This window comes from Daktulosphaira vitifoliae, unplaced genomic scaffold (assembly GCF_025091365.1).
Source record: "Daktulosphaira vitifoliae isolate Bord-2020 unplaced genomic scaffold, ASM2509136v1 Scaffold_4, whole genome shotgun sequence".
Classification (NCBI taxonomy): Eukaryota; Metazoa; Arthropoda; class Insecta; order Hemiptera; family Phylloxeridae; genus Daktulosphaira; species Daktulosphaira vitifoliae.
In genome coordinates this window covers 2266614-2290276 of record NW_026099575.1, presented here as the reverse complement: position 1 = coordinate 2290276, position 23663 = coordinate 2266614, and the positions used below count along the sequence as shown (strand labels likewise).

The window sequence follows — 23663 nt, the reverse complement described above, 5'->3', positions numbered from 1 at the left end:
ATAAAAAATGTTGTGAAATTGATTAAATATAACCTTAATAACGAATATACACATCACAAATTTAATTAATTTCTATGACAATAATAGTTTTGTGTAAGTGTAATCCTAGAAGGAAATTATAAAATTTATCCTTTTTTAAAAAGCTTCAGCCTTTTCACGTGTAAAAATAGCATCACGTTGTATAGCTGAGAGCTTTAATTAAGTAATAGTAAAGTGACTTACTGAAGAGTTATAGACATAAATCATAGGCATTAAATATAAAATGATACTCCTGAAATAAACCAGAGATAGATAAACAATTCCGGGTATGTCAAATAATTCTATAAAACTGTTGACAAAATCATTTTTATCAATAAGTACGAAAATTCAAATTTTAGAAAAGTGAATTAATTAAAGTATTATCATTGATTAAATAAATACATTAATCATACAACTCGTGTGCTTGGATAAAGATGGTAATATTAAAAATTGATTATTAATTATTGAATTATTTATAATCGATGCACTTTTACTTGGTACTCTATTTTTTTTAAAGAAATCTTGAATTGATTATTCTCTTCATTTATGTATTTTTATTGGATATTTTTAATAAACCTCGTTTGCATATAAATTGATTTTGGCATCTAATAAAACCAAAGCGTCTTGTAATGACGATGCGCATAATTAGCGTTCAAATTTGATTCATTAACACTATAAACTCAAAATATCTTTTACAAATGAGTTTTCTCAATTTATTTTTTCTTCATTGTGTGATTTAATTAATTCAGTCTAACTCACTGATTGAACTGAAATTTTTTAATAATTCATATTTTATGCATTGTCTAGTTGTTGATTAATTAGTATTTAAATGTTGATCATTATTACATGAAACGTTTAAAAAGGATGAACAGTAACTAAAATGTTGGAAAAACTGATGGGGACATCATTAAATTAGATTCATCTACTATGTGTATCAAAGGTCAGTGGCGTGCCCAGGAATTTTGAATGGGGAGGGATGTCATAACTAATAGGTATTAATACAACTAAATACATTTAATGGGGGTTAAATAATTAGAAAAAGATTAATAAGGGGGCTTTAGAGGTCAAGCCTCATTGATATATTTATTAATATTTTGATACGACGTAAAATTATTTGACAAAAAAAGTAAAAATTTATTGTAATTATTACTATTATTAGCTGATTATTCTATTGATTTGAATTTAAACATATTATTTAATATATTTTTAAATAATATGATAAATATCATTTCATGCTCTATTAAATTACCTAAACATAATAAATACTCTCTTAAAATGTCCTAAAAAAAAAAATTATTTCACAACAAAATGATTTGTTTTTTTTTTTTTATACAATGATTTAATTTTGTAATAAAAATATTATAAATAGTTCAAAAAGTATTATTAATTTTAAAAACAATATTTTGATTTATGTGATAAGAAAAAATGTTTGGGAGGATTAAGTTGATAATTGTTCAACCAGTATCTTATAATAAAGAACAATTTGCTCATAAAAATTTTAATTGTTTCCTACACAAGATAATTATACAGAATTCGCAAGTCTTTGGAAAAAATGTAAATAATTTATTTCTAATAGCTATGCTCAACATGTATACAATGTTGAAAACATCATACAAATCTAATATTAAACCTTTTTGGGATTTTGTTAATTTACTAAAAAATCTAATAGTAATCTACCAGATTTTGTAAAATATAGTAACACAACATTAAGTAATAAAAAAATGAATTAAACTTGCACATTTTTTTTCTAGTGTTTATAACCAGGGGTGATAAATCTAAATGATCACAATAAACTTCAGCGAATATACTTAATATAAGCTACTAAAATATCGAATAGGAGATATTTATGATTATTTATGCTCATTAGATACTTTTTGTATTACAGTTTTTGATGGTATATCTTCTACTTTTCTAAAAGTTTGTAGCTTGATAATATTGACTCCGTTACAAATATTATATGATAAATTCTTAAATTTAAGCTACTTTCCTGATGATTAAAAAAAATCATTTGTGATACCAATTCATGAAAAAGGTGACAAACATGAAATTATCTACTATAAACCTATATCAAAATTGTTTATAATTTCATAAAGTTTGGGTATATTTATTGCAAATAAATAATACACGAATAAACAGTATCAATTAATATATTATAGCTATTTTACAATATAGCAGTTTAGATATATTAGCTTCGATGCGAAGCTGAGAAGGTATTAATTGTACTATGATGTGTTTTTTTTTTATTTATTTTTAGCTTCGATACGAAACTGAGAAGGTATTAATTGTACTATGATGTGTTTTTTTTTTATTTATTTTTAGCTTCGATACGAAACTGAGAAGGTATTAATTTTACTATGATGTGTTTTTTTTTTTGTGTTTGTGAACGCTCAATGTCAGCTCTCGCTGGACCGATTTTGATGAACAATATGTCAAAAGATCAAAAATCGTATCTAGTCGAAGACATTACCCTCAAAAATTGAAAAAAATTCCCTCGTTCCCCGTAAACGGGGGAAATCCCCCAAAAAATTACAAATTTAAAAATCGCTAATTTTCGATATTTTTTCTTTTTTTAGCTTCGATGCGAAGCTGAGAAGGTATTAATTTTACTATGATGTGTTTTTTTTTTTTTTTTTTTTTTTTTTTATTTTTTTTTTTGTGTCTGTGAACGCTCAATCTCAGCTCTCGCTGGACCGATTTTGATGAACAATATGTCAAAAGATCACAAATCGTATCTAGTCGAAGACATTACCCTCAAAAATTGAAAAAAATCCCTCCTTCCCCGTAAATGGGGGAAATTCCACAAAAAATTACAAATTTAAAAATCGCTAATTTTTTCATTTTTTTTTACTTAAAGTTGCCATAACTTTTCTAAAAATGACCAAATCAATATAATTTTTTTTTATAGATACCTTAGATATTTAGCTATCATTTTATATATTTTTGTAAACATTTGACCCTTTAACAGCCCACAAGAAGGGTATCAAAATCGTAACTTTTTTAAAAAAATTAACTTTTTCAACTTAACTTTTGAAAATGTTCCGGAAAGACTGAAACTTTTATATATATCTTAAATTAAAGCTAATGTAATATACTTTAATTTGAAAAAAAAAAATTTGACCTCTGGACTTGTCTTCGTGGTGAAANCTTAAATTTGAAAAAAAAAAAATTTGATCTCTGGACTTATCTTCATGGTGGAAATGACTACCCTATGCAAAAATATGCTATTTTTTTGAAAAAATTCTTGATATTATATTTTACATTTCTTAACATTATGATGCTATAACATTTTAAAAAATGCATGAACCAATTCTATTTTTTAATAATAAATACTTTATATATACCTTTTTCATTCGACATACTTTTTTTTTAAATCGGACCTTTTCCCTTTATACAGGGGGGGTGCAAACCTTTTAAAATGCGTATAGAAAGTAGAACTTTTTCAACTTAACTTTTGAAAATGTTCCGGAAAGACTGACACTTTTATATATATCTTAAATTAAAGCTTATGTAATATACTTTAATTTGAAAAAAAAAATTTGACCTCTGGACTTGTCTTCGTGGTGAAAATGGACATCAAAGTTAAAGAAAAACATACGATTTCCATGAAAAATTCTCGATTTTATATTTTATATTATTTAATTTATATTTTATATAGCTTTTGGAAAAATGTATGGATCTATATTATTAGTTTTTATAATAAATATTTATATACCCCTTTTATCTGGCAAGTTTTTTTTGTAAATCGGATCATACCCCTTTAACAAGGGGGGTCAAAACTTTAAACATGCATACTGTTACTAAGATATTTTCAATTTAATTTTTGAAAGTATTCCGGAAATACTGACACTTTTATATATATCTTAAATTAAAGCTTATGTAATATACTTTAATTTGAAAAAAAAAAATTTGACCTCTGGATTTGTCTTCATGGTGAAAATGACTACCGTATGCAAAAATATGCTATTTTTGTGAAAAAATTCTTGATATTATATTTTACATTTTTTAACATTATGTTGCTATAACTTTTTAAAAAATGCATGAATCAACTTTATTCTTTAATGATAAATACTTTATATATACTTCTTTCATTCGACATACTTTTTTTTAAAATCGGACCATTTCCCTTTATACAGGGGGGGTGCAAACCTTTTAAAATGCGTATAGAAAGTAGAACTTTTTCAACTTAACTTTTGAAAATGTTCCGGAAAGACTGACACTTTTATATATATCTTAAATTAAAGCTTATGTAATATACTTTAATTTGAAAAAAAAAAATTTGACCTCTGGACTTGTCTTCGTGGTGAAAACGGACATCAAAGTTAAAGAAAAACGTACGATTTCCGTGAAAAAAATCTCGATTTTATATGTTATATTATTTAATTTATATTTTATATAACTTTTGGAAAAATGTATGGATCAATATTATTATTTTTTTATAATAAATATTTATATACCCCTTTCATCTGGCACGCTTTTTTTGTAAATCGGATCATACCCCTTTAACAAGGGGGGTCAAAACTTTAAACATGCGTATTGTTACTACGATATTTTCAATTTAATTTTTGAAAGTATTCCGGAAATACTGACACTTTTAAATATATCTTAAATTAAAGCTTATGTAATATACTTTAATGTGAAAAAAAAAAATTTGACCTCTGGATTTGTCTTCATGGTAAAAATGACTACCGTATTCAAAAATTTGCTATTTTTGTGTAAAAATTCTGGGTTTTGTGATTTATTTTATTTTAAAATACCTGACAAGGGGAGTACAGATTTTCATAAATATTATTTAAATAAAAAATTAATATAGCATAGTAGTTAAACTTATTTAAATATGTTTGTTTCTTTTAAGTCGAGAAAAATAACTTTGAAATTTGAACTAGCTTAAATAGCCAATTTTTCAACCGCCGGAAGCAACGTACGGTTGCCGAGTTGGTAAAATTTATGTTTTACACGCTTGGGGTACGAGGTTCNAAACTAGCTTAAATAGCAGTTTAAATTATTTTCATAAAATTCAAAACGTACGGTTGCCGAGTTGGTAGAACTTATGTTTTACACGCTTGGGGTAAGAGGTTCCAAGCCGCGTATGGCAATGAATTTTTTGCATATTTTCTTAATTCTTTTTAAGTTAGTATAAATTTTTAACTCGTTTGATTTTTATCTCATTGAGATTCAATAACTTCTATAAAGATCAAGGATCCCATCACTTTAGTCGCCCCTTGCAAGAAGAAATTTCTTATTCGTATTAAAATTATTTTACTATATTTTAAGTTTTCGCTTCGATGCAAAGCCGAGAAGATATTTTTTTGTGACTATCATTTATTTTCTCTGCTCTAACTTGACCTACTTTTTTCAACGATATGTCAAATGACTACAATTCGTATCTAGTTGAAGATATTACTCTCAAAAATTGAAAAAAAAATTCTAATTTATCAATTACAAACAGTTAGTTATTCCATGTTCTCCTTAATGACAATTAAAATCATTCATTTTTAATGTTTTCAAAGTATTTATTGACAAATGAAGTTTGATATGATAGGTTTCAACTACAAAATTAAATCATTTTACTTTGTAATTTAATAATTTTTTTACTCTATTTGTGTGTGCTACTACTAGACTATAATATTACAATTTTTTTTTGTAACATGTTGCTATATAAATCATTTCTAAAAAAAATTATTGTTTTTTCTCCTGAATTAACAATTGATTTTTACAAATATAATAAAATTTTATAATATGCTCAATTGAGTAAATCTTTTTAACAAATTTGTTTTGATTTGTTCATTTAGTTAAAGTAAAATTAATTAAGTTTTCAATATTTCATATGTAGAATCTTTTCAAACTACAATAGTTACTAGGAAATTATTACTATTACTTCTATTTAAGTTATCTATTACCATAAAATTGCAAAAAAATATTGAGCTTTTCTGATAAATTTACAATAAATAGTAATTATAAAACTTTCTAACTGCATATTGATCTTAACGATACAATTTTTTTAATTGTCATAAAATTTTCTATTTAATTATGNCTGCATATTGATCTTAACGATACAATTTTTTTAATTGTCATAAAATTTTCTATTTAATATGTTTTTTTTTTGTGTTTGTTACCACTTTATCTCAGCTTTCACCAAACCGATTTCATTCAACAATACGTCAAAAGATCACAAATCGTATCTAGTCAAAGATATTACCTTTAAAAATTGAAAAAATTTCCCTCGTTCTCCGTAAATGGGGGAAATCTTAAAAAAAATTACAAAAAACGCTAATTTTCGACATTTTTTCTATTTTGTAGACCATTCATAGTATTTAAATCAATACTATAATAAAAATTATTACCGAGGTTAAGGTATGTCTCTTCTCAATGATATTTAGAAGTGAGCTGATATTAATAAGTAACCTTTTTAATATATAACAAAGTTATATTATTTTATCTTCGAGAGAAAGTTGTAAGGATTAAATTTTACAATAATATATTTTTTTTAGCTTCGATGCGAAGTTGAGAAGGTATTGGTTTTACTATGATGTATTTTTTTTTTTGTGTCTGTTACCACTTTTTCTCAGCTCTCACCAAACCGATTTTTTTCAACGATACGCCAAAAGATCACAAATTGTATCTAGTCGAAGACATTATCCTCAAAAATTGAAAAAAATGCCCTTGTTCCCCGTAAATGGGGGAAACCTCCAAAAAAATTACAAATTTAAAAATCGCTAATTTTCGAAATTTTTTCAATTTTTTTTACTTAAAAGTGCCATAACTTTTTCAAAAATAAACATATCAATATAATTATTTTTTATAAAGATGTGTAATATCATTACCTTTCGTTTGGTATATTTTTTTCATAAATTTAAACCTTAACCTGTCCACAAGGGGGTATTTAAAATGACCACTTTTTCAAAAAAAATTATATTTTTTAACTTAAATTTTGAAAATGTTCCGGAAGGTCTGACACTTTTNTTTCAACTTAACTTTTGAAAATGTTCCGAAAAGTCTGACATTTTTATATATATTTTAAATTAAAGCTAATGTAATATACTTTATCATGAAAAAAAAAATTTTCGGATTTTATTTTACATTTTTAACTTTATTATGCTATAACTTTTTGAAAAATGTATGGATCAGTACGATTTTTTCATGAGGATTAGTATTCATATACATCTTTCATTTGACATACTGTTTTTTTAAATCCGACCATTTTCCTATATACGAAGGGGGTTCAAATCTAAAAAATGCATGTAGAAAGTAGAACTTTTTCAACTTAACTTTTGAAAGTGTTCCGGAAAGTCTGACACTTTTATATATATCTTAAATTAAAGCTAATGTAATATACTTTATAATGCAGAAAAAAAATTTCGGACTTTATTTTATCTTCATGGTGAAAATGGCTAACAAAAGCTATTTTTGTGTGAAAATTCTCGATTTTATTTTTTACAATTTCAACTTAATAATGCTATAACTTATTGTAAAGTGTATGGATCAACACAATTTTTTTATGAGAAATAATATTTATATACCTTTTTCATTCGACACGCTTTATCTTAATCAGGATAGCTTCTGGAAGAATCCATCAAGTTTTTAAAGTTAAACACTATCTACAGATTTCATCGAAGCGTTTTTAATGATACTGATTTTAATCACTGTCAGATATAAATAAAAACTAGTTTTAAATTTGTCTAACGCTAGAACAATATGTCAGGTTCACGGCATATTGTATTAATTTTTTAATTGTTACAGTTGTGATATGAGGCTTTGCTCTCATATCACAATTTAAATAAAAATCTATGTCTGGTTTATATTCCAACTCTCTATCCAGGAAAAATGTTCCTAGTACGTGTTTATACTCCAATGTTAAATTATAGTTACGGTAATATATAATAGTTTGATAGCTTAGTTGTTGACAAAGAGAACAAGATCAAATACGATTTAATATCAACTTTACTGTATATTTAATACGTGATTTGCTAGCAAAGTGTTTGTTCCAATTAACGTCACTACTAAAGTACTTCGTATTTTATATATTGTTTAGGGGTTGAAGTAAAAGAAAAATCTTTTTTTTACATTTCAATTTAAACTTCTACTATCCCCGAAAGAGCCGTTATGAATTTTAACACGTTTTGATTTTAAATGAAGATCAATATTGTGAATTAAAATATTTAGAGTATATGTATACAGAGTGAATGAATTGTTGGATAAAGTAGGAATATAATAAAATAATTACGAATTCACTCACCTTAATTAGTACTTAGTATGTAATTTATTACATTTATTAGTAATAAATAGACCCCATATTTTTTAAAACATTTAATACTTTGTTTGGTTGTACTTTTATAAACCTTATCAAGCATAAAATTCTACTAATGAAAGGGATATTTTAAAAATAAAACTTTAATTTGTTTATGTACGCTAAGGCGATAAAAAAAAAAATTGAAAATTCATTAAAAATCTCAACAGTCACATTTTCAAAATAAAATTTTTTTAATAGAAACTTAAAAAAAATTTTCTTTAACTCATTCTTATTACATCAAAATTTAGGAATTTTCAACTTCTGAGATTATTTGACCTACAAACTAGTAAATACATCTCAACAGAGAACTGATTGTAAAATGTGCGTATTGTTAAATTAATCGTTTTATATGTAAATTATTTAAAATGTCATTTATTGTGAGTCTTCTATAATTTCTAGTATGTGATTTTAAAATAAATGTTTGGTAAAAATCTAGTATATAGAGTATTTAGTAAGTAAGAAAGCGGGTTTGTATTGTTCTCATTGTTTGTAACAATTAACATGTTTCCTTACTTTTGAAGACTCTGTATAATAGTTTATTCATATACTATTATAAAACAATTTGATACTAGTATGTTTGAAAATAGTTTTGTGAATTTTTTAGAGATGAAGAGTTGTTTTTAATTTATAGGACATTTTTTTAGTAGTTTTTCGAAATATGTAAAACAAATAAAATGAATATACCTAAGTACATATATATATAAAAAAAATTATTATTCACATTCAATTAAGTTCAAATTTAAGTTATGATTATGTTATGGAATAACCAACATAGCCTGCGTAATGAAATAAACCCGATACCTATTCCCCGAAGCACAACTTGATCCCGACTGACCTAAGTAGGCTATCAAGTTGTTAAAGGATTTCCTTCATTTACAAAGTGTAAGAGAAATTTATTTAAATTATTGAAATGATTGATTCCCTTAAATATAATTTTAGAACAAATTAGTCTCGTTAGGTTCTAAATAAAAATAAGAGACAAACAATATTAATAGGTAGGTAGGTAACTGAGAAGATAAATTAACTATAATCAAGAAGGTATCATAATACCTTTTCAACTTTAAATCGAAGATAAAAAAATTGATGAGATTTTATTTGAACTTTAAAGGGATTTCAAGATGTAATTTAGGATATATTTACAATAAAAACTGATAATCAAGGGATAGACATAAAAAAAAATGAGACATTACAGTAAAATCAATATTTTCATAGCTTCGTATTAAAGAAAAAAATCAAAACAGAGTGAAACAAATAACTTTTTAGTCGCGCATCAATGCTATAGTCAATTAATAAAGATAAATAACTACTTTTATAATTATTCGCCAATTTTTTTTTCATCTCTATTTGAAAACTTTTGTAACTGATACTTGTAACGGGCCAAATAACTATCATTTGAAATTAGTGTAATATAGATTATTTATTCAAATTAATAAGGACCAATAAATATAAGCATCGATTTTATCTTAGTCTTAAACTTGTTTTTAAATCAAAATTGGGTTTTTATAAAATGAAGCGTTTTCATCTGGAAGCAAGAAAAACTTGATTTAACTGCATTGTTTTTAATGTTTCAAAGATTTGTATAAATTTAATTGACTTTTTATAGATGAGCATTTACCATATTTTATTTTTTGTTTTATTTGTAAGTTATGATGGCTCATATAATATTGACAGATTTTTAAGTATTATTGATATTAAAAAATGAATGAAATGTTTAGGGTTGGTAAAATAATTTACACTCTAAATAGTTTTAGGCAGTATATCTGTTTCGATGATGTAGTATTTTTTGGAACTCTAAAATTATTTTTGTTTACATAATTCTTAAAAAATTGTGATGTTTTTAATGTTTATTTTTTTTTAAATTAATGATACTTCTTCTTTTAAATTGTTTTCTTGAAACTATTAGGAGTACTTTAGTTAGCTTTGACATCATCTTCTACAATACTTTGTCTCCTCACAAACTCACTTGCTAACACCTTAAATCGACATTTGATCTTACTAATCTCCATTTCTATATAAATAATTGAACAATTAACTGTCTTAAAATCTCTACCTCTTAAAGCATAAATATTAAACTAGAAATCTCAAATAAATAAAGCAATTAAAAATAATAAAAGGTATCTACCACGTTTTACATATTTTGATTTAAATGCATTATTATTTTTAAGGGATTATACAAAATTTATTCATATATTTACAAATAATAAATATCTCTTAACAACATTTTTTTTTATTGTAATGTATTTTTATGATTTCATGGTTTAAATTAGTTTTTCAGCAAGTATTCTTGTAATTCTCAAAAAAATATTTAGATGGTGTGACATGTTTTGAATTAGTTGCTTGAAAAAATTATAATTTGTAATGTATTCTTGGAAATGCCCTTGTAATATTCTTCAAAACTGCCTAAAAGGATAGTTCACGCCATGGGATTTGTGATATCTCTCGTGTATATTTTTGAAATAACTATAAAATATTACTGTTCCTATCGGTTTGTCTCGGTTATTAACATGCGAATCGCGTTTGCATAGGCTATACGCACGTATTGCATTGGGTTAAGAGGGTGAATATTTGAGCCTTACTTACTATGCCATACTGTGTTATTTTTTTAAACTGAATAATAATAATAAAATATACAAAACCCAGAAAACTCTTATCACAATATTTTATGGACAATAAACATTAGGCTAAATATTCAAAAACTCATAATTAATATATAAAAAGTTGTATTCAAAATCTGTCTTACTTATTATTTAAGCACTTGATCATAAAAAAAATGGATGTTTGTTTTGTTATTATTTTATAATTTATAAAATGATACTCTTAAATTTGTAAAATAAAAAAATAAAATAAGCTTAAAAAAGCTTAATTTTAATAAATAAACAATAAGCTCTTAAAGAAATTAAAAATTGGAAAATTATTTAAAATTTTTTATGTTTCTTTCAACTTATCTCTCTCATTTGCATAAAACATATTAAGTTTAAAACATAATTCTTGACAACAATTTCTAAAAATTTAACTATTTCATATGAAATATTTCTTTTTTTTTAAATCATTAAATTAAAATAAACGGTAGCACAGTGGTGTCGAGGTACAATGTAGACAAGGCATAGATGGGACAAGTATAGATGATATTTGACAGTGATTAAAATCACTATCATAAGAAACGCTTCGATGCAAATCTGTAGATCGTGTTAGATCGTACCAAACGGTAGCCATTTGCGCATAGAAGATAGGTCGTCGGGACAAATTTTTTTTTTCATTTTATAGTACATAAAATAAGCTTTAATTTTATATATGTTTAAAGGACGCAGTATTTCCGGAACATTTTCAAAAATTAAGTTAAAAAAGTTGCTATTTTAAATCCCCCCCACTGACCAGGTTAAGTGTTAGATTTTCAAAAAAGTGATATTAAATGAAAGGGAAATATCTAAGATTTTAGTATAAAAAAAAATTATGTTGATTTGTTTATTTTTGAAAAAGTTATTGAAGTTATAAGAAAAAAAAGTAAGAAAAATGTCAAAATTTACCGATTTTTAAATTTGTAATTTTTTTGGATATTTCCTCCATTTGCGGGGAACGAGGGAAAATTTTTCAATTTTAAGGATAATGTCTTCAAATAGATACAATTTGTGATCTTTTGACGTATTATTGAAAGAAATCGGTCCAGTGAGACCTGAGAAAAAGTGGCAACAGACATAAAAAAAAAAAAAACACATCATAGTAAAATTAATACGTTCTCAGCTTCGCATCGAAGCTAAAAAAAAAATTTATGATATTATTTTTAGAATTATTTTATTTTAATACATTTTGAAATTTATTAATGGCTATTGAACTTCTTCATTTCCCCGCTTTAATCCTAACTATTTTGGGCCACCCTTATTCTAAACTTCCACTTGACACAATTTCTTACATCATCTACACACCAATAATAATAATGCATTTAATAAAATCCCTCTATCTTTTATATAGTTTTCCTCATCTATACAATCCTCAACTTTTATTTCTATAACTATATTCTTATAGTTTCCGATTCTTCTCTCCTCATAACTTGACCAAACCATCTAAGTCTATTTTCTCTCATCTTATCCACGATTGACGCTACACCTATACTCCCCCTCTTATATGCTCGTTCCTTATTTTATCTTTTCTAGTTACTCCACTCATCCATCTAAGCATTCTCATATCTGCTACACTCATTCTCTGCTCTACTTTCTTATTAACCGGCCAATACTCTGAACCATACAATCATAGTGGGCCTCACTACAGTCTTATATAACTTACCTTTCAGCCTCATTAGAATTCACATAACACACCAGATGACGCTTCTATTCACTTCAATCACCCGTACTTAATTTTGTGTCTTACATCATCGTCAATACCACCACTCTTTTGCACAACATAACATATTTAAAGAAAGTATTTTTGGGTAATTTTCTTTTAAGTCCTCTGAAACATTTACAATCAGATTACTAATTATAACTTTCTAGTACGCCCTCGGTATTATTTGAAAGGTTCACGATGTCTTTGACGTACACTTACTCATTCCATTCATCTATCTAAACATTCTCATCTCTGCTACACTCATTCTTTGCTCCACTTTCTTGTCAATCGGCCAATATTCTGAACCATACATCATAGCTGGTTTCACTACATTCTAATAGAACTTACCTTTCAGCCTCATTGGAATTTTTTTATCGCTTAACACACCAAACACTCCACCTCAACCACTCGCACTTTTATATATCAAATATTTTCTATGATTTTATTATTAATGATAAAATAAATAATATTGAATCATTATTCTTATTAATTATTTATTATTTAGACGTTTGGAATGGATATGATTAGCCCCGATAAGGCGGTCCGGGTATTTGACATTTTGGGCAGTTGGTAGTGATATGTTATTGAGCTTGATATGTGGGCAGACTGTTCGTTTTAGAGTAAATGTGCAGTGGATGAATTTTGTGTCATTGCTTTTTATTCCCATTCTTTTTACCAAGTTGATAACAGATTAAGGTGGTTTTGGATAAGGCTTGATGTAGTTACAGGGTCAGCGTGAAGGGCTAGGAGAACTTTATCGTCAGCAAAGTCGGCGGTGGTGATGTTTGATTTTATCGGCTGATCCGAGATGAAAAGATTAAATAATAAAAGTGCTGCGACAGCTCCTTAAAGTACAGCAGCACAAATTGAAGATATTTCATAAAATGAAGATCCTGATCGTACTGTAAAATATCTATTTTCTAAGTAAGATTTAAATAATAAGTAAAAATATGGGGCAAGAAAAGATTTTAGTTTGAAGAGGAGACCATCATGCATACTAGTTTTTTCTCTAGCGTAACTTCGTGAATTTCGTTAACTAAGCGGTTACTTTAAGTGTACTTAAAGAATAGTTAAATAGTTGTCACGAAACCAAATTGTGTGTTTGGGATTCGATTGCAGAGAGGGTACGTTTTAAAATAATTTTTTCAAAAATCTTGGAGAATAAGGAAAGAAGACTGATGGGTATATAAGATACAGGGAAGTCCGAGGGTTTACCTGGCTTGGAACCATAATGATCACTGAAAATTTCAATTTGGTTTGAAAACCAAACCAATCTTAAACATAGCGTAAAATACTCTGATGAGTTTTTATTTATTTATTTATTTCATCATAATGGATGATTACGCCTGTGAGGCAAATAGTACAGATAATAACATAGAGAAAAAAAAACAAATACAATATAAAATAGTACATAGTGAAATTAACTTAATAATTAAATGATTATAAAAATTCAATAATACTAAATACGTTACAAACAAGTTAGCTAAAAAAGTGTATGTAATTATGGTATTATGAATTAAACTTTTTACAACAAATATTTATACAAGAAACAGCTTGGCCCTATTCCGCCTTACCCCTCCTAAAAATTACATTTTAAATCTTCCTTTACATATTAGAACCCTTATCTCCGAAAAACGAAGTGCTCGTACCATCCAGCAAAGAACCAATTATCCTTCTGATAAACGAAAATTTAACAACCTAAAAAGGGCTTTAACCTCAGTCAGATCTCATAACTTCACCAGACACCTCATTTTCTTATCAGTAAGTGATAATTCACTTTGATAAACTACAACGAAAATCCTTCGATCCCAATTGCTTGTACCTCCTCTGAAAAAAACTGACGGTACTTGGGCATTCAATGATCTAGAAACTTTGTAAATTAAAGTATTTTTGTTTAAAGTGCATTAATTAATTTAATTTAAAATGTATGCAATAGTGTATTTTTTTCAAATTAATATCAAGTGAATTAAATTAACAAATTATAAATTTATATATATTTTAGTAACAATAATTGTTATTTATATTGTTAATAATTAAAAATTATAATTAAAATTATAAATAAACATTTTACTAATAATAATCTTAATGTTGTATGAATTTAAAATATTTATTTATATTATTACTATACATTGCAACATTTATCCAACGTACAAATTTTGTTGAAATTATATATTCATCGAACAATAAAATGTTGACTGTATACCTAATAGAACAATAGAATCTATTTGATGCAATTATCGCGCTTCAAGGTGGGCCGTCACGTTTGGTCATCACGTTCGATAGTCACAGATGGTGTCATTTGCGACGAATAAATATTGTTTTATTAGGTATACAGTCAAAATTTTATTATTCGATGAATGTATAAAAGAACAATATAATTTAGACTGTATACTTAATAATGATTTATTTCAATAAAATACAAAAAAAAAGAAAGATTTTAACAAAATTTTAAGTTTCCCTTATAAATTTACTGTTAATAGTAATTATTAATTAATTATTGATCACATATCAATCTAAGAAATACAATTTTTTATTCCTCATAAAATTTTCTATTTAATGATATAAATTCTAATTATATATTCCTATCCTTTAAACTTTTCATTTACTTTTTCTTCCTTTAATTTATTGGTTTGCCATCGATTAAGGTTCTCCCTTTTTTTAATATTTTTGAATTTGAGATTACATTTTATCATAACAAGATTTTGGTAACTATCTATATCTGTACCAGGATAACTCAGACTTAGTTTTTGAATCTATTTTTTACTATGATGAAATCTATTTGATATCTTTCCACATCTCCTGACATTTTCTATGAGTACCTTCTCCTAGGTTGATGATAAAAGCATGTATTCGTTACTATCAGGTTATATTTTACACAATATTCCATCAACCTATCTACATGTCATCATTCCTTTTTCCTATTCCACATTTTTCTATAATGTTTCTTTTATCTTTTCTTACTTATTGCGTTTTAGTCTCCCATAATGATTAAATTTTTCTCTCTTTTAATTGTTTCAATAGTTTTCTCCATTTGTTTGTATACTTCTTCTACTTGGCCATAATTAGTGTTGGAAGTTGGCATATAATAAACATGTAATATAATTATAATGGTTATTGTTTGATGTGTAGCAATTTTTATCTCATTTTTTTTTTTCATGATAAAATATATTACATTAGCTTTAATTTAAGATATATATAAAAGTGTCAGACCTTCCGGAACATTTTCAAAAATCAAGTTGAAAAAATTAATTTTTTGTGAAAAAGTTGTTATTTTAAATCCCCCCCTGTAGGCAAGTAAAGGGTCACATATAAAAAAAAAATGTACCAAATGAAAGGTAATGATATCATGCATCTATATAAAAAAAATTATATTGATTTGGTTATTTTTAAAAAAGTTATAGCAATTTTAAGTAAAAAAAATTGAAAAAAATTTGAAAATTAGCGATTTTTAAATTTGTAATTTTTTTGGAGGTTTCCCCCGTTTGCGGGGAACGAAGGAATTTTTTTCAATTTTTGAGGGTAATGTCTTCGACTAGATACAATTTGTGATCTTTTGACGTATCATTGAAAGAAATCGGTTCTGTGAGAGCTGAGAAAAAGTGGTAATAGACACAAAAAAAAACACATCTTAGTAAAACCAATACCTTCTCAGCTTCTCATCGAAGCTAAAAAATTATTTACCTACCTAGACTGCATAATATTATAGTAGACTTTCGGTATTATATAAAAAGAATCATAATTACTGAACAGCTGGTCAAAATTGTATAAAAATGAGAGGTTCCTTAGTCTAGCAGAAAAACATTAAAGGGAAACATGTACATGCAACTAATTTTTTCATAACGCTGCCATTTATTGTTATTATACGAACCTAGTGTACTTGTTTAAAAAGCCTACCTTTAAACTAACAATAAAGTTTAATATTCACAACGGGCTAATACTTGTCTATAACTTACAAGTCTACAGATGCAATCACTTTGTTAAGAATTGGTATAATTAGAATAGATGAATGAAAAACCATAAAATTCAACAATATCCTTGTATAAACTAACAGAATCAATCGCAAATATTTTATTTGGTTGTCCTTTTTATTTTAATAAAATACGTTTATTTAACAAGATATTATAACTACTATTATATATACTCAATATTTTGTAAGTAGGTTATAATATTTGAAGAAATAAGTTTAGTACGATTAAACATTGTACTTGAAATATATTTGATGTTTTGAACTATAAAAACGTCAAAATTGTTTATTAATGTTTTTAAATTAGTGTCAGTATTTACAGAACTCCCATTTACAGAATTTTAGACTATTTTTATTTTATAAATTAAAATTTAAAAACTTCATTATAAATAACATGAATAGTTATTTTGAATTTTATTTTTAAAAATTTTTAGCTTCGATGCGAAGCGGAGAAGGTATTAATTTTACTATGATGTGTTTTTTTTTTTTTTTTTTTTGTCTGTTGCCACTTTTTCTCAGCTCTCACTGGACCGATTTCTTTCAAAAATACGTCAAAAGATCACAAATCGTATCTAGTTGAAGACATTACCCTTAAAAATTGAAAAAAATTCCCTCGTTCCCCGCAAATGGGGGAAATATCCAAAAAAATTACAAATTTAAAAATCGCTAATTTTCGAAATTTTTTCACTTTTTTTTCTTAAAACTTCCATAACTTTTTGAAAAATCAACAAATCAACATAATTTTTTTTTATACTAAAACCTTAGATATTTACCTTTCATTTGATATCATTTTTTTGAAAATCTATCACTTAACCTGCTCATTGGGGGGGATTTAAAATGGCAACTTTTTTACAAAAACTAACTTTTTCAACTTAATTTTTGAAAATGTTCCGGAAAGACTGCGTCCTTTAAACATATATCAAATTAAAGCTTATTTTATGTACTATAAAATGAAAAAAAAAAATTTGTCCCGACACTTTTTTTTCTACATTTAAACGGCTGCCGTAGTTAAAAAAACACTATTTTTGTGTTAAAATTTTCGATTTTCGATTTTAAATTTTCAACTTAAAAATGCTATAACTTTTTGAAAAATGTATATATCAGCACAAATTTTTTTTTTCTAAATACATTATAAGTACATCTTTCATTTGACATACTTTTTATTAAAATTGGACAATTTCCCCTTATATAGGGGGCGTTCAAAACTTAAAATATTGTAAAAAACATAGATCTTTTTCAACTGAACTTTTGAAAATGTTCCGGAAATACTGCGTCCTTTAAACATATATCAAATCAAAGGTTATGTTATATACTATCAAATGAAAAAAAAAAATTTGTCCCGACATCTTATCTTCTATGTGCAAATGGCTGTCGAAAATTTAAAAAAAAATGTAATGTTTGCGATAAAAATTACATTTTATCGGGATGTTTTTTGTACTTAAAACTGCCATAACTTTTTCAAAAATGAACAAATAAAAATAATATTTTTTTGTATTGAAACCTTAGATATTTCCCTTTCATTTGATATAATTTTTTTTGAAAATCTTACACTTATTCTGCTCATTGAGGGGATTTAAAATAGTAACTTTTTTACAAAAAATAACTTTTTCAACTTAATTTTTGAAAATATTCCGGAATTACTGCGTTCTTTAAACATATATCAAATTAAAGCTTATTTTATGTACTACAAAATGAAAAAAAAAAATTTGTTCCGACGATCTATCTTCTATGCGCAAATGGCTACCATATTGAAAAATATACTATTTTTGTATGATAATTATGGGTTTTGTATTTTATTTTAATAGAAGTTGATGTTGCTTTTGCAATTATCCATCAATTTTTTAAAATTAAACACTATCTACAGATTTGCATCGAAGCGTTTCTTATGATAGTTATTTTAATCACTGTCAGATTAAATCTATACTGGACCCTACTATGCAATGTCTCTACTATGCCGCGACCCCACTGTGCTACCGTTTTTTTAAAGTCAATTTTTAAAATGTACATTAATTATTCTTGGAAATATATTTTTCGAAATTATTTTTAATTTTACTATTTTATATAAAAATTTAATTTTAGTATTAATTTACAGTACTATATCGTTAATGTAATTATTAAGTTTATTGTAAATTTTTAATTTATTAAAAGAAAACTAGACTAGGAATTTTTTTTTGTTTAATCATATTATTAAAATATTATTATGGTAATATTTTATCAATGATGTATAAAATAATTATTGTTAATTTTTTGTAGTTAGAAATGGCTTTCCTTAGAAATAGCATCTTTTGGTCATATTGATCGTCAATCACGATTTCTGGCGCCAAACGTCTACCCTCAAATTATCCGTAAATAAATAATTTATACAAACTTTAATCCTCAATACATAATCGGCAAAGTTGTTATTTTGATTTGATAACATCCAATTAAAAAAATTCTATATACATTTAACTGAAAGCATATCATTTGTTATACAATAAAACGTTATATTATTATAAAATATATATATTATAATAATATAATGTTTTAATGGAATATAACAATAAACCACTTAGACTACCAATAACAAGAAAATTCGTCGAAACGTATTACATTTTTTAATATTATTGTATATACTATAGTATACACAATATGCCTTAAATTTATTCATTTTTATTATTTTTTAAATTAAGCAAGTTATTTATAACATTGTAAAAATTTTCAAAATTATATTTTTTTAAAATATTGGGTTTTTTTTTTATAAAATTACTAGTAGAAAATAAATTGTTAGATTAATATTTTATATTTTAAAGTATATATTTTTTTATTTCTATGTGTATTATGCTTCTTATTGTGAAACATTATCTATTAAAGATTATGAAATGATGTTAACAAATCAAATAAATAGTTCAGACCTTTATTTAAAATATTAATTTTAATACTACACGAATATAATTAATTAATATTATTTATTCATATTTATCTACGTCGGTGTATATAAAAATAATAATGTAAAAACGTTGAAAATCAATTCAAAAAGAAAAAAATTAATTAATTATGCTAAGATGAAAACTGAATGAAAACACACTACATTAACAGATAGAACCACTGATTTTCTAATTTAATATTTATGAAAACTTTAAAACACCCATTATGGACTTACTAAGTTTATGTGAACTTTCTATAATTTTAATTTTCTTGAAGTCAAACTAATTATCAAATTATGAATAATTGTATTCAGTGTTACAACATAGGGCCTAGCCTTTGGCACTGGTGAAATGACCAAAATATTTTGAATATTTTCTGGTAAACTGTTTATAGAGTAAATTTGATAGACTAATTTATTTCTATGATTACAAGTGAATATGTTTATTCGCCAAATTACCAAATTACCGTTTAAAAACAAGTAATAAAATTAAAAGTTCATTTATATTAAAATTGACCAATATAATAGGTAATAAGCTTATACTAGCGACAGATGTACAATGAATTTTAATAATTATAGTTATTTTTGCATGATATTTTGTAAATGAGTAAAACACTTATGAGATTCAACTGAAGAAACTTTTACCTCCCATCATAAAGTGGTATTAGAACTCTAATGGCTAATTTCAATAATAATGGTAAGATTCTGACTTTGACTTTTAAATATACTACTAATCAATGATTTGTTCAATATGACAAGAACTTTAATAGCTGATTATTGATGAGAAAATTATCTGTGATCTAACGTTTTTATTTTTTCGTTTACATAAATTCTAGTATTTTATATTTACTAGTAAATTTCAGTAAAACTCACTATATATTTTGGTTTTTTTAATGTTCAATAATAACTTTAGTGTCACGTTATCAATATTATAAAAACGCTACATCACAAATGAATTTCTTCTTTATAATTTGGTGAAAAATAAAAATCTATAGTGTCAATACAATTATATTATGAGTTTTGTTTTACACTCAAGGGCATTAATTAAAAATATATATGTAGCACAATGGTTTCATTTTTCAAAATAATATACTGTTTTATTTTTACAAATATTATTTTACGTATATCGAAGCGTGAATCGTGGATAAAATGAGAGAAAATAGACTTGGATGGTTTGGTCATGGAGAGAATAATCGAAAGCTGTAAGAACAGTTATAGAAATGAATGTTGAAGGAAGAAGAGGTAGAGGAAGACCAAAAAAGAGATGAAGGGATGCTATTGAATGCGATTTGAGGACAGCTGATGTGAGCGTAGAAGNATATGAGGATAGCTGATGTGATCGAAGATGATAAGGGAAATCGTGTCAAATGGAAGTTTAGGATAAGGATGGCCGAACCCAAGTAGTTAGGATTAAAGGGAGAAAGTGGAGAAGATTATTTTACGTATATGTCTTGCGATATTAAATCTGGTGGCATAGTTAAGGGAAGCTAAACAGACTATAACCTTTATTCATTAGCTATTACTATATTAACAGTATAATCTTTGGTATTAGTAAGATCATGTAGTAAGCCAAAAACAAAAAAAAATCCTAAGCCCCTACTCCGAGTAAAAATCTTGACTATGACACTGATTGAATATGTTCAGATTAAATTCAATTTATTTACAAGTTATCTGTACTAATAATAGTTTTAACATTGGCTTTAATCTTAGAAATGTAATAAACAAAAATTAAAACAAGGCGAGTAAAGGGGTAAAGTATGAAGTTTTATCTCGGGGTCGAACTATATTTATTTATCAAATAATAAAATTTTCATACCTCACTTATTCTTATTCTTGTTTACTACGTGAATTTCTAAGAAGTAAAGCATGCAAATAAATATTCGCACTTACCTTTATTTCCTTTCGTAGTTGACTTAATCTTATGGTGATTTCTTTCTTCAGTGTTAACAATCGTTTATAGTATCTTGCGTTTATTTCTATTAATTAGTCTCTGTGTGTATATCAAATTTAGAAAAGATTCTCTACAGTGGAACCTGAGTCTATTATAATTTGTTATCTTTTTTTATATATTGTTTTAAACTCTTTTTATATTATACTATATTTTTACTAATAATATTTTCGATGAATTCCCTATAATCGATATCGATATTCTTAAAATTACTCTGAACATGTCAAAATATAATTATAGGAATATGTCTATCTATATTCAAAATATAATCAACAAGACTGTGGTGGCCCAGCGTTTCTCAGCGTAAAGCCTTGGCTGGCGTGAACACAGTTAACCTCGTTAATATATATTAAATATTTTTTCAACACATCTTTTACTATCCTTTACGTCAACTGCCTACATGTTACCTAGAAATAATTGGCATAGTACTTCATGGCTATCGAGTAAACACGCATAGAATATTTCCAAGATGTAGTTTCCTACCTTACAAACTATATATCTTATGATGATTTCTATCCCGACTACTAGTCCTAAAAATGGCTTGTCGACGGATATAGCGAACTTCAAAAATATTCTTTTATACATTTAGTTATACTCTTTACCTCATCTGCCTGCACGTTTCCAGAAAGTAATTGGAATAGTCCTTTATGGCTAGTGAGTGAAAAGGCAGAGGATATTACTATTAAGACTAATTAATTCTAATCACAAATTACGCTTTTTCACTTTGTTCGGCACATTTAAGGTTGTTCATAAATGAAGGGCACAATAATATTTAAAACCTTAACATATTACAAACTATACTGAAATAAATAAAATTACGCTACTTCACTCTTTTTGGCACATTTAAGGCTGTCCAGAATTGAAGAATACAATAATATTTAAAATCTTTATATATTACAAATGATATTTATTACTTGTGAGGATATTAGGTAATAATAAAAACAAATAAAACTTATTCCTGGGTAGAATATTAATAAATCATCTAAAACAATGTCCACCACTTAAGATGATATAAAAAAAAACTAAGTCACGGGGACAAAATATTTACTTATACTAACGCAGATTCCATGTTGACTATCAACATGAGAGTTGAGAGAGATGAGAGAGTCCCATTTTACGAGAAAAAATGACATTTTATGTGCCAGATGAAGTAAGCCAGCGATCTCTATTGAAATTCCTGAGTTGTTGGATAATTATTTGTGATTGGTTAATTGAGATAGAAACCCTGACGTGGGCGTAGTTAATGAATCGTAGGGAACCGGTTTAAAACATGTGTTGATAAAAGGTTATTTTGATTACTATAAAAGAGAAACATTCCTTAGATGATTTTTTGCTTTATTCATATATATGTGATATTTAGAACACGTATTAATAATTATACTACAGAAAGTAATAATTTTATTATTTGTTATTTTATAAAAAATAAATAGTACGAGGTATGTCAAAAAAGTTCCCGGACGACGTTTCGTGTGCGCTGTGTAGTAGCACTGCGTCGGAAACAACTATGCAGTCTCGTTCCTACAGCTATCTTGTATCAGTATACAAAATTTCAAGTCGATCGATCGCGTTTAACTGTATTTAAAAAAATAATTATAATAAGTTGTTTGTGCCTTGTGCCGATTTTTTGAAAAATGGAAATCGATAAAAAATTAGAGCAAAGAATCGTGATCAAATGTCTCGTGAAATTGGGCAAAACAAACGCCAAAATTAAAAATATGTTGTCAGCTGTATATGGTANAAAATTAAAAATATGTTGTCAGCTGTATATGGTAAAGATACGATAAGCCGCACAACGCTGTACGAGTGGATTATTCGGTTCAGAGAGGGGCGAGAGGCAGTGTCTGACAACGCTCGCGAAGGCAGACCACAAACAGCGCGCTCGACCGAAATGGTTGCAAAAGTGAAGACTAAAATCGATGAAGACCACCGAAAAACGCTGAGAGAAATCGCTAGCAGTGTTGGAACATCGCACGAGAGTGTGCGTTCAATTTTACGGGAGGATTTGAATTTGTGAAAGGTGTCTCCACACATGGTTCCGCGAGTGTTGACGGACGATCAAAAACGAAACCGCGTTGAAATCTGCAGGGACTGGCTGGAAGCTGAGGAGAGCGACAACATTTTGTCTCGAGTAATCACAGGTGACGAGAGTTGGATTTTTGAGTATGACCTCGTCAAAAAACGGGCTGACATGGTGTGGCTAACACCTGATGAACCAAGAGTAAAAAAA

The 23663-nt window shown here is 26.4% G+C and overlaps 1 protein-coding gene across 1 annotated transcript in view; it reads left to right on the top strand.

The window, feature by feature from the left end:
• The window catches only part of LOC126905339 (DNA damage-binding protein 1), a 98547-nt gene that overhangs the window by 34841 nt on the left and 40043 nt on the right, over positions 1-23663 (top strand). The gene's annotated exons all lie outside the window — the stretch shown is intronic.